Genomic DNA, 11,193 nt, shown 5'->3' with positions numbered 1-11,193 from the left:
TCTGTGAGGCAGCGATTTTGTTGTTGTTCTCCTTACCAGGCATAAGGCCACATGAACTGATATGACTGCCTCTTTCTTTCGCAAAATTGTCCCAAAGTAGCAGAATGAACTCCAGAGAGAACTAAGAAGGGGAGAGACAGAGGATTTTCTCATTTGCCACTCTATAATAATGGATTCTCGATATTGCTCTGGGATCTGTCGATTATCTGTTGTATCTTCCACATCAGATTTGATACAATCTCTTGGCTCAATGAAGTAATCGACACAAACAAGACCTTAAATGAAGGCAGGCAGGCACTGGCGGAGGATGCCACCGTGGCTGCCCCCACCCCCGTGCTGGGCGCCCCACATCCAGGAGCAACCCCAACTGAAGTCAATGGGACATACTTCTGAGTAAACACACACATGACAGGACTGCACAAACAGGAAAGGTTTGGGTCACTCTTCACCCTAGAGTGGCCACTGGAAGATACCATATGAAGAAAAGCCCACCCTTAGCTCTTCTTGACTTCTAATTCTGCTTTTCTCCTTGTGTTGCAACCAACAAAGTAGGATCATCACCAGCTAGCCCCGCATGTGATGTGGTGGGTGGATCCAGACAAGTTTAGCCTCTACCTAGCACTCCACTAGGCTGCTAAAGATTTTGAAGGTTACTGTGACAGAAGGACCAGGTAAAGCAGAGTTTGATGGTACTACCAGAGGGATATAGCTCTCAGTATGTTGGGTTAGAGCAGTGTTTCTCAATCGGGGCCATGTGGCCCCTGGGGATCCCCAGGATATTCCAAGGGTGTCACAGGTGAAAATCACATAAATGGGGGACCAAATGAAGAAAAACAGAGTAGTGACCGAGAAAAGAAAAACAGAAGTGAAGAAAATAGAAAACAGAGAAGTGGAGTGAACAGAGAAGTGACATGTTTCCCAGTGCATAGATCATCATGCACACTGTGCTGCAACGTCACTTCCAAACTTCACTACTGTGCGCACCAAGTTGTCCACATTTCAGTTGCCACAGACAAGGTGCATGGCTGCAGCAGTGTTTGTGTATGGGGTGCTGTTTCTTCGCGCAAAGGTGGTATGTTGCTGCAGACTATTTTTAGATTAAGAGTACAGTATCTAAAAAGCTTCCACAGCTTTGGGATAAAGCAAAATTGTTTTCATGGCATTTCCTACTTCGTATTTGGCAGAATCAATTTTCAGCCATGCTCAGCCTAACAAAGAATCACCTTAACATAACAGACAGAGGTGATCTTCAGTTATCCCTCACAGCAATAGAACCAGATATAAAGCTTGTTTCTGGCCATCAAGCACAAGGGTCACTGAAAATAAATACTTAAGACTATAATGTGTTATGTAATTATATTTTGTATAATGTGTTTGTAATTGTATTATTAGAGAGACATGTTTTATTTGCAAACAAAACATTCAAATGGCTGCCTTTGTACTGGTATGACAGGGGGCTACAGGAAGGAAACAAGGTCGGAAGGTTGAGAAAAACCAGGCTAGAGCTTCACTGTGATTGGCTGTGGGTACAAGCTAGCCAGAAGGGGATGGGCACAGCACTTTCAGAGGTAATGTGGGTTCTGGAATTTGATTCCAGAGCATAAACTCAGAAATGTGAAAAATCTGCCTGTAGAGAAAATTTTCATCCAGAGAAGGCAGTCTCTGGGCTGGGGGTTAGCTTGGAAGCCAGATCTTTGAGAACAATCGGAAGTCTATTTTAGGTCCTTTGATGTTTTATTTTTTTTTGTATTTTTAAATTTTCTTTTTTCTAGTATGGGATGGGATACAAACTCTAATATAGTAGATTGTTGTATAAATTTGTGAAATATGTTCAATAAAGGTATATATATATTATATATATTATAATATTTATATATATAAATAAAGGTGTGTGTGTGTGTGTATATATATATATATATATAAAATATATATTTTATTAAGGGTTTTCTTGTTTTACAGTGTAAGTGTAATGCCTCGTATATTTTTTTTCCCGTGTAACATTTTTACAAATCCATTTCATTTGTTGAGGCATTAGGGGGAGAAGAAAAAAGAAAAGAAAAAAAAGAAGAAAGGAGGGTGGAAGGAGGGGAGATGGATGGGGGTGGGGTCGGGTAGCCGTGTTTCTATTATGCTTAATGTATGTAGTTTGGTGTCAGCATCGCTTGTGCTGTTCACTTGTGTTCCTTTGGTGGTGAGAGAGGTTGGGGTTAGCCTAGGATGTGATTGTTTGTTTGTGATTGGCTGTGGTGATCTTTGTTTTCGTGTGTGAGTGAGGTGCGTGGGTGTTTTGGATCAAGTTAGCCATATTGATTTGTATGCTGTTGGTGGATTATTGTCATTGTCCTGTTGGGCTGTGTATGTGATAAAGGGGAGCCATACCGGGGTGAAGGTGTCTTCTTCTGTTTGTCCCCGTGTCAGTTTCAGTTTGTTAGTTAATTTTTCTAGTAGGGCTGTTTCCCATACTATTTGGTACCATTGGTCCATGCTTACTCCTGACAGGTCTCTCCAGTGTCTGGTTATGGTGTTTCTGGCTGCTGAAAGTAGGTGGGTTATGAGTTCTTTGTGGTGTAAATGGGCATTGTTGTCTTGGAAGATGTTTAGTAGGGCCAATTCTGGGGTGAAGTCTAATACTTGCTTTGTTATTTTACATATTTCTTGTACGGCTGTTGTCCAGAATAGTTGGATTTTGGGACACTCCCACCACATGTGGAGGTATGTGCCTGTGGAGGTGCACCCTCTCCAGCATTTTGGTGAGGTTCCTGGGTGTATTAGCGCTAGTTTCCTTGGTGTTAGGTACCACCTGTAGGTGAGTTTCAGTGTGAGTTCTTTTCTTTTCGTATATATATATATATATATGCAGGTTTTGGTGTCCTCGGGTGTCTTCCCGTGTAAAAGTTGGGGTGTCTAGGCGACGTTTCGACGAGGTCTCACTCGTCATCTTCAGGCTGGTGCTTTCGGCTTCTTGTTACTGGAACAGAGCAGGATCTCAGTGTTTGAGTTCCTATAAATACTGTAGAGGGGGTGTGGTGTATAGCCTCCAATGTTCTGGGCAGAGAGGAAGTTCCCAGGTTAGTGTGCCTTTTCTTCTTTTGTTCCTTAATTACTTGAGAGATATCTTGAGTGATTTCTTGAGTGATATCCTGAGTACCACTTAGGTGGGTCATTAGGTGTGGATTAGTTGTTAAAGTCTTTGTGTCTTGACCTCTTGAACAGTATGCTGGGGAATACTACTGTTGCCAAAGGAGACAGAGCTGAGGAACCGATCTGTGAGGGGAGAAATGAAGACCTGCTGGTTCCTTTTATAAAAAAACCAAAAACCTAGTTTTGCCCAAGAACAGAAAGAGGATGCTGATTTAATTGTTTTGAGGCAGCCAAATCTGACGTGCCTTTAACTTCTCAAAGTCCTGAGCCATTCTGTCTAAGCAATGGACTATTATATAGAGAAGTCCTTGCCATACCATCTAGAGGGGGGAACAAAATCAGAAGGCAGTTAGTAATCCCACAAGTTTACAGGGAGAAGATCCTGCAGCAAACTCATGATAGTTTATTTGGAGCACACATGGGGATTACACGAACCAAGCAACGAGTGGCACAAAATTTCTATTGGCCAGGCATGGGGAAACAAATTAAATTATATTGTCAAATCTGTGACATCTGTCACGAGAAAAAGGACAGGCCAGGATAAGACAAAGGCCAAGCTGTGTCCTTTGCCTGTAATCTCCATAGGCGCCGACTCCATGGGGCCTGAGGGGGCCCGAGCCCCCTCAAAAATTCGTTTGGGGGGGCTCTGCCCCCCAATAATTTAAGAAAATTATTAGTTATATTATGCTTCGAGACATTGACGCTTCGAGACATTACGACGCCGCGGCTATATAAAGCCCACGCCCTGCTGGCGCAGTCATTCAGTGTGGATAGTTTCGTTCAGTGCATGCTGCAGACGTGTTTAGCGTTCCGACTTTAGTGTTTAGTGGACTCTTTTATATGACTATATTTTATTCGTTTACTTTAGTCTCTTAGTGTATTGTGAATTAAGTTTGCAATGGATAAATTTGTTACCAAAAAGGCGCGCTTGGAAGTTGATGATACTGCAAGTCAACCGCCGACAATAATTGTGTCGTCAATTGCTTCATCGTCTTCAGGCGAGAACCGTTCACAGCCGAAACCTGGACAATCCGGTAAGGGAAGATCATTTCAGAAGTCTTGGTTGATCAAATATACATGGCTAGAATATGAAGCATGTACCGAAAAAGTTTTTTGCAAAACCTGCAAAGAGGCAGATGCTAAAAATCTATTACAATTTTCTTCAAAAAAAGAAGATGCATTTATTTCCGTAGGGTTTTCTAACTGGAAAAAGGCTTTGGAAAAATTCCGTCTTCATGAAAATACGTTTACGCATAAAGAAGGTGTTCTGAAACTAAATTCCATCACTAACCGAAGTGTGGCCTCCCAATTGAATGAACAGTTAGATAGTGATATGAAGAAAGGCCGTTTAGCTCGAGACAATTTTTACTACCGTGCAATTTTTATGCCGACAAGGACTAGCAATTAGAGGGCACGAAGATGTAAACTCAATTTTTTTTCAATTGTTGGAACTCCGAAAGAATGACGTACCTGAGTTAAAAGATTGGTTAGGGCGTTCGGGGTATAAGTGGACGTCCCACAATATTCAAAACGAGATCATTGATCTACTAGGAAAGTCTGTGTTGAGAAAAGTATTGGCTTCAATCAAAAAGACTGAACATTTTTCTATTATGGTTGACGAAACAAGTGATTCTTCGATTCACGAACAAGTGCCATTTTGTATTCGTACTGTCGATGATTCCTTAATTATCAACGAAGACTTTATTGGCTTATACGAGACCCCCAACACTGAATCACAAACTCTGTTTAGTATTTTAAAAGACGTATTTGCTCGTCTTGATTTGTCAATGGATAACTTAAGAGGACAGTGCTATGATGGTGCCTTGAATATGAGAGGCAAGTTCAAAGGACTAAAAAAGTTAGTTTTGGATATACAACCAAAAGCACGTTATGTGCACTGCACTGCTCACAGTTTAAACTTGGCAGTTGTAGACAGTCTCCACCATCTTACGTCTATGAGGGATATTATGGCCTTAGCCAAGGACTTAATAAACACCGTAAGGGAATCCAACAAAAGGATGGGACTTTTCAGAAGCATACGCTGTGAGAGCGCCAACGACCAAGCTGGTCTACGACCCCTTTGCCCGACTCGATGGACTATGCGAGCTTCTAGTATCTTGAGAATATTGAAAAACTTTGAAGAACTTCTAGAGTTTTTTGAAACATTTTCTGCAGAGGACAAAACAGAGGCAGGTTACAAATGTGCAGGCTACCTTGAGTCAATGTTACAATTCAAAACTTATTTCTTTTTACGTCTTTATTGCCATGCAATGAACCCAGTAGAGGATGTCAATGAAAAAATTCAATGCCCTCATCTAAGTGTTGCTGATCTGGAAAAAATATATGAGGGCTTGATTTGTATATTGAATGGAAGGCGTGATAGTTTTGAACACTTTTGGGAATTGTGTTTAAAAGAAAAACCTTCACAAGTTGATGATCCTTCGCTTCCTCGGAATCGACGTATACCAAAGAAGTATGAAAACAACGAAGCCAGCTCACCGCACACTTTCAAAACCCCAAAGGAATACTACAAAGCTATTTACATTGAAGTTTGTGAAACGGTGCAATCTTGCATTACTGAGCGGTTTGCATCAACTGGATTCACACAGGTCATTGCAGTTGAACAAGAGTGCTTGCTTTTAGTAAACAGAGGTGAAACAAATTTTGAAAAATCAACTGAGTTTTTCAAAAATGACCTAGACATTGAGAGACTGCGCTTACACTTGAATATGTTAGCCGATATCGCTAATAAAAAACTGGTCTTAAAAAACATGCGTGATGTGAGAAAGTACATTACACAAGAGCCTGCAGTTGGAGAAATGTTATGTGAAGTAGTGAAGTGCATTAAGCTTCTCCAAGTAGTTCCAATCACGACAGCAACAGCAGAACGGTCATTTAGCACCCTTAGACGTCTGAAGTCATATCTCCGATCAATGGGACAGAAGCGATTGAACAACTTGGCTGTTCTTCAAGCCCATCGAGATGTTTTGGATGAATTGGATATCCGACCAGTCATCAACGACTTCATATTCAGTAATCCAGTCAGACGGTCGACATTTGCACCTTTCTAAAGACACTCTAGCCCTAATAATGGTATTTAGAGCAATATTAAAAATCTTTATAAAATAGAGAATTAAATACATACAGAATGTTAAATTTTCAGTTTCGAAATATTAGTACTAGTTTAGTACTGTATTTCTATATTACTATAGTACTGTATTAGTTATTTTCAAATACTTAAATATTTTTAGGGTGTAAGACCCAATTAAAGCCCGTTATTTACATACAGGAACTGTATTAAAGCATTAACTTTGAGATATTATTTTTATTTAATGAACCCTCAGCCTTATTCAAAGTAAGCTTAAATTAGCTATTTCACTTATTAATCAAAGTGCTATTACTGTGCGACAGCAATATTTTATGTTTTATTCTTTTAATGACGGTTTAGGATTTATTTAAATATCATTTCAGTCTTTTCAGAGCTATATATTCACTGCTCTGTAATAGTCTATAAGCATAATTGTTACTGTAAATTAAATTAGCTTTTTACGAAAATACCGTGCGTGTTTATGTTTTGTTTCTTTTTTCAAAGCCAAAAAGTGTTTCAGGCTTGTCGAGTTTCCCGGAGTGTGGAGTTATAGAGAGTCGAGTTTTCAGGGTTCTAATGTTGATCATATGACTCTAAAATACTTTAAAAAAACTTTAAAACTCACTAATTTCCATCTAAAATTTAGAAAACTTCCCGGGGCAGGACCCCGGTATGGCCCCCCCCCCAATATTTTTTATAAGTCGGCGCCCCTGGTAATCTCTACACCATTCCAGAGACTGGGTCTTGATCTGATAGGACCATTACCTAAAGCCACTAAACGAGGACACAAATATATCCTCACAATTGTGGATTTTGCGACCAGGTATCCCGAAGCCATCCCGTTTCGAAATATAGAGACAGAAGACCATGGCCGGATGCTTTAGTTAATTGTATGAGTCGGTTAGGTTTTGCTAGTGAGATCGTCACTGATTTGGGAACCTCTTTTACCTCACGACTAATGAAAAGGTTGTGGGAGTTGTGTGGCATCAAGCACACAACTTCAACACCATACCATCCTGAAACAAACGGTTTGGTGGAAAGGTTTAATGGGACTTTGATCCGCATGATCAAAGCCTATGTAGCAGAGAACCCCAATGACTGGGATTGCAAATTACAACATCTTCTTTACGTGTATCGTGATATACCCCAAGAAAGTACAGGGTTTAGTCCTTTTGAGTTGTTACTAGGACGTAAAGTAAAAGGACCGTTAAGACTTTCTCCGTATGAATTGGGAGGAGTATCAAGACAGAGATCCCGAGTCAGTAATAGACTACGTATACAACCTGCAAAATACACTGAAAAGATCCTTAGAGATAGCAGGGGGAAATTTAAAAGCAGCCCAAACAAAGCAGAAAACCTGGTACGACAAAAAGGCCAGAGTAAGAATTTTTGAACCCGATAGTGAAGCAACCAAAGGAAATAAAATGCATCTAGCATAGGAGGGACTGTACAAAATCGTGTCCAAAATGAGTGATGTAAATTACGTAATCCAACAAGGGGAAGAAGGGCATAAGGTGGTTCATGTGAACATGTTAAAGCCTTATCTTAGACCAGAAGGCTGGACACTGTATGCAATACGTGAAGATCCAGACGAAGCTGATATAACATGCTGGGAAGGGAGAGGGGAGCAACTGTGCAATCTACAAGAAATAAAGATAGCTCCTACAGGGATCAACAGACCGTTAAACGTCCGGAGACCCTGTGTTATCGCCACAGTGTGAGAATTTGTTAAGAGGAGTCAGTCAAACAGTTGACAGTCAGAAGGTATTAGGAAGGTATAGGCCGGTAAAGATACTGACAGGAATATTATCTGAGAAACCATAAACTTGTTAATGTTTGTAAAATAAACTTGGTTTTTTGGTTCACTTTTCTCTGGACTGAGTGTTTTACCAGAGAGTAAGTGGTTGGTGGCAGCGGGGAAGCGAGCACAGTGGTGACACAGGGATCAATAGACCGTTAAACATCCGGGGACCCTGTGTGATCGCCACATCCTGATTTCACAGAACTTTTGACCTGTCCTGTGCCAAATTCTACTCACTACGGTGGGGACTTATTATGTGCTCATTCACCTGGAGGACAGAAGAGGCATACATCGCTTCAGCTCTGAAGAGTAAGCGTTTTGCCGGGATGTCAGAAGTCACTGCAGCCATCTTCCTGGAGGTGAGGGGTGTGGGATTCCTTTTTCTTAAAACCATTAATACCCAGGGTGCATTGCTTGAAGAGGTGCAGTTGCGACTTGATTTCGAGGAGCAACTCATAGCACGCGGTGTGGTAGCCTTCTTTGAGGTTTTTGAAGACTTTGGTGATTTTTGAAGCTTTTCCAAAACTTCTTTTGCAGCCATTTGGTAAGTTAAACTTTCAAAACTTTTTTGGGGGTTTTTGGATTTTGGGTTGGGGTGTTTGGAATTCAAGGACTTGGTGTTGGGGAGGGGTTTGCAAGAATCTGGAAGCTTGTGTGTTTTTTTCCTGCATTTTTATGATTTTTTGTGACCATTGGGGCACTCTGCTGTTGTTTAAAAAAAAGATTTCTGGGTTTGGATTTCTGTGTGGTGGGTGGCTGGGGGAATAGTTGAGAAGGGGTTTGCAAGAATCTGGAAGCTTGTGTGTTTTCTAGGAGGTTTGGAGCTTTTGAATTTTTTGGATGTGAAGCACTGATTTTTTTTGTTTGGGTTTGCGAAGGTAGGAGCTGTGCTGCCATGGGGCCCAAGAAGACTGCTGCTGCAGAGGCCATCGAGAGGAAGAAGGTTACGCTGGAAATGAAGGAGATCATCCGGAAGCACGACGGTGGAATGCGTGAGACAGACCTTGCCAGGGAGTACGGGAGGAATCCATCGACCATCGGGACCATCCTGAAGATGAGGGAGAAGATCCTTGCGACTGATGTAGCCAAGGGAGTCACCAGGATCGTGAAGAACCACCCAGCTGTTCTGGAGGAGGTGGAAAAGTTGCTGCTCATCTGGTTAGAAGAGAAGCAGCGTGCAGGGGACACAGTGACTGAGGCCATCATTTGTGTGAAGGCCAGGGCCTTGCACGCAGACCTCGTCCGGCAACAGCCAGGCTGTTTTGGTTTGACCGGTTCAAGACGAGATCTGGAATCCACAGCGTGGTCAGGCATGGAGAGGCTGCCAGTTCTGATGTTCCTGCAGCTGAAGACTTTGCAGCGGAGTTCCTGGAGGTTGTGACGACGGAGGGCTACGTTCCATAGCAGGTCTTCAACTGCGACGAGACCGGGCTGTTTTGGAAGAGGATGCCCAAAAGGACTTTCATCACTCAGGAGGAGGCCAGGTTGCCTGGCCACAAGCCCATGAAGGACCGTCTGACCCTGCTCTTCTGTGCCAACGCAAGCGGCGACCTGAAGATCAAGCCCCTGCTGGTGTACCACTCGGAGAACCCACGGGCCTTCAAGAAACACAAGGTCGACAAGGAGCAGCTGAGTGTCATGTGGCGATCCAACAGTAAGGCTTGGGTCACACGTGTGCTGTTTGTGGACTGGGTCAATCTTGCTTTTGGCTCTGCTGTCAAACAGTACCTGCTGGACAACGACCTGCCGCTGAAGGCTTTGCTTCTGATGGACAATGCTCCTGCTCATCCTAAAGGCCTTGAGGAGGACTTGTTGGAGGAGTTCAGCTTCATCAACATCATGTTCCTGCCGCCTAACACCACGCCACTGCTCCAGCCGATGGATCAGCAGCTCATCGCCAATTTCAAAAAACTCTACACCAAGGAGCTTTTCAGGCGATGCTTTGAGGTGACTGATTGCACCAACATCACCCTGTGGGAATTCTGGAAGGACCACTTCGACATCATCACCTGCTTGAAGATAATCACCACGGCCTGGGACGGGATCAACCAGAGAAATTTGAATTGCACTTGGCGCAGCCTGTGGCCGGACTGTGTGGCACCAAGTGACTCTGATGCACCAGAGTCAACAGTGGTTCAGGACATTGTTTCCTTGGGGAGGACCATGGGCCTGGAGGTTACAGAGGAGGACGTCAGCGAGCTGGTGGAGGAGCTGACCACCCAGAAGCTGGTCGAACTGCAGGCAGAGGCTGCGCAGGAGCAGGCCTCGCTGGAAGAGGAGGAAGCAACTGAGGAACGGCTGTCCTCCAAAGAACTGAGGGACATTTGCCAGAAGTGGAAAGATGTGCAGGCTTTTGCACAGCAGCACCACCCTGACAAGGACCTGACACGTGACCTTGCGAACACTTTTGATAAGAGGGTCATGTCGTCTTTCAGGGAGGTGCTGAAAAGGCAGATGAAGCAGCAGACCATGGACAGGTTCTTCAGCAAGAAGCAAAGAGTGGAAGAGGAACCTTCTTCGAGTTGTCCCCCAGAGTCTTAGAAAATGTATGTACAGTACTGTACACTTTGGTGATTTTTAAATGCTTTTCTGTCATGTTTAGAAACTTAAATTATTGTTCCTTCAATTTTTAAAATGCTCTTTACAGTATGTGTGACTTTAAAGAGCACTTAATAAACTCTTTTTGTACCAAATTTGGCTTTGTTTGCACTTTTTTTGACCATAGGAACGCATTAATTGATTTTCAATGCATTCCTATGGGAATCCGTGCTTCGCAAGACGAAAAATTCGCAAGACGAAAAAACTCGCAGAACAAATTAATTTCATCTTGCGAGGCACCACTGTACTTGTTTATGTAAGTATATATATAGAGAGAAAAACAAAACAAAAAAAACACACAAAACAAGTTGATCAGTTAACTCTCCTGAATCAAAACTTCTTAAGGGAGGAGGTACGTGACGTTAACATGAGAGTGCTGGAGGTGAAATAGTTAAACAGGTTACCCAATCAGGACCCAGGGGGTGGAGTCAGAGGGACTATAAAACCAGCTCTGGGAGGGGCAGAGTTTGTTGGGGGAATTCCTGGAGGGTCTCTCCTTCAAATTTGAAGGAAGAAAGCAAAGAATTAAGACTGTAGGAGAGAAAGACAAAATTCTGCAAAAGCA

General features: G+C 42.7%; 1 long non-coding RNA gene across 1 annotated transcript; it reads left to right on the top strand.

Moving 5' to 3' along the window:
• Positions 1–8,403: 8,403 nt before the first annotated feature.
• On the top strand, positions 8,404–10,723 carry LOC309346302. Its single transcript, XR_014158584.1, has 2 exons — positions 8,404–8,973; positions 10,230–10,723. It is a non-coding gene; the product is annotated as an uncharacterized lncRNA (long non-coding RNA).
• The last annotated feature ends 470 nt before the right edge of the window (positions 10,724–11,193 follow it).

This window comes from Podarcis erhardii, assembly GCF_964252035.2.
Source record: "Podarcis erhardii genome assembly, chromosome: 7".
Lineage (NCBI taxonomy): Eukaryota > Metazoa > Chordata > Lepidosauria > Squamata > Lacertidae > Podarcis > Podarcis erhardii.
This window is presented reverse-complemented; position numbering and strand designations above follow the sequence as displayed.